The sequence below is a fragment of the Dendroctonus ponderosae genome, unplaced genomic scaffold (genome assembly GCF_020466585.1).
Source record: "Dendroctonus ponderosae isolate FM_Combo_2020 unplaced genomic scaffold, Dpon_F_20191213v2 Dpon_F_20191213_7, whole genome shotgun sequence".
NCBI lineage: Eukaryota > Metazoa > Arthropoda > Insecta > Coleoptera > Curculionidae > Dendroctonus > Dendroctonus ponderosae.
Genome location: NW_026018916.1, coordinates 13,695,454 through 13,697,573, shown reverse-complemented (window position 1 = coordinate 13,697,573; position 2,120 = coordinate 13,695,454).

Sequence of the window (2,120 nt, the reverse complement as noted above, 5' to 3'; positions counted from 1 at the left end):
AACAAAAACGACGATTGTGGTGTTTGGCCAACTTTGTAGTTAGCGAGAAAAACACGTTTGTGATGTTTAGTCCAAGTTTGTATGACAAAGTTAAATTTCTGAAGAGAAACCACCGGAAAAATAAATTTGCAGAAAACTTCCTAAAATCCAACAAAACCGAATATTCGAAGCTGAAAAGATACTTAGCGCGTTTAGTTAGCGAGAAAAATACGTTTGTGATGTTTAGACCAACTTTGTATGACAAACTTAAATTTCTGAAGAGAAACCAGCTGGAAAATAGGTTTGCACAAAATTTCCTAAATTCCAACAAAAACGACGATTTGGAGCTGGGAAGATACTTAGCACGTTTACTTAGCGAGAAAAACACGATTGTGGTGTTTGGCCAACTTTGTAGTTAGCGAGAAAAACACGTTTGTGATGTTTAGACCAACTTCGTAAGACAAAGTAAAATTTCCGAAGAGAATTCAGCTGAAAAATAAATTTGCAGAGAACTTCCTAAATTCCTACAAAAACGATGATTTGGAGCTGAAAAGATACTTAGCGCGTTTAGTTAGCGAGAGAAACACGTTTGTGATGTTTAGACGAACTTCTAACTAATTCGAGATTCTTAACAATCTCTAAACTTTTTCAATAGCTAAATCGAGATTTTTAATTATCTCCAAAATTGTTTAATAGTTAATTCGAGATTTTGTAACTATCTCTAAAATTTTTCAATAGCTAAATCGAGATTTTTAATTATCTCTAAATTTTTTAATAGTTAATTCGAGATTCCTAACTATCTCTGAAATTTGTCCATAGCTAAATCGAGATTTTCAGTTACTTTTAAAATTTTTCAATAGCTAGAATCGAGATTTCAACTATCTCTAAAATTTTTCAACAGCTAAATCGAGATTTTTAACCCTTTGTAAAATTTTCAATAGTTAAATCGAGATTTTTAATTATCACTAAAATTTTTTAACAGTTAATTCGAGATTCTTAACTATCTAAAATTTTTTCCATAGCGTAATCCAGATTTTCAGTTACTTTTAAAAATTTTCAATAGCTAGAATCGAGATTTTAACTATATCTAAAAGTTTTCAAAAGCTCAATCGAGATTTTTACCTATCTCTAAGATTTTTCAATAGCTAAATCAAGATTTTCACCAATCTCTAATATTTTTCAATACCTAAATCGATATTTTTAAGTATCTCTAAAATTTTTTAATAGTTAATTCGAGATTCATGACTATCTCTAAAATTTTTAGTTAGCGAGAGAAACACGTTTGTGTTGTTTAGACCAACTTCTACCTAATTCGAGATTCTTAACTATCTCTCAAATTTTTAATTAGCGAGAGAAACACGATTGTGTTGTATGGACCAACTTTCTAGTTAGCGAGAAAAACACGTTTGTGATGTTTAGACCAAGTTTGTATGACAAAGTTAAATTTCCGAAGGAAAACCAGCTGAAAAACAAATTTGTAGAGAACTTTCTAAATTCCAACAAAAACGACGATTTGGAGCCGGGAAGATACTTAGCACGTTCACTTAGCGAGAAAAACACGATTGTGGTGTTTGGCCAACTTTGTAGTTAACGAGAAAAACACGTTTGTGATATTTAGTCCAAGTTTGTATGACAAAGTTAAACTTCTGAAGAGAAACCACCTGAAAAATAAATTTGCAGAAAACTTCCTAAAATCCAACAAAACCGAATATTTGGAGCTGAAAAGATACTTAGCGCGTTTAGTTAGCGAGAAAAATATGTTTGTGATGTTTAGACCAACTTTGTATGACAAACTTAAATTTCTGAAGAGAAACCAGCAGAAAAATAAATTTGCACAAAATTTCCTAAATTCCAACAGAAACGACGATTTGGAGCCGGGAAGATACTTAGCACGTTTACTTAGCGAGAAAAACACGATTGTGGTGTTGGGTCAACTATGTAGTTAGCGATAAAAACACGTTTGTGATGTTTAGACCAAGTTTGTATGACAAAGTTAAATTTCCGAATGAAAACCAGCTGAAAAACAAATTTGCAGAAAACTTTCTAAAATCCAACAAAAACGACTATTCGGAGCTGAAAAGATACTTAGCGCGTTTAGTTAGCGAGAAAAATACGTTTGTGATGTTTACACCAACTTTGTA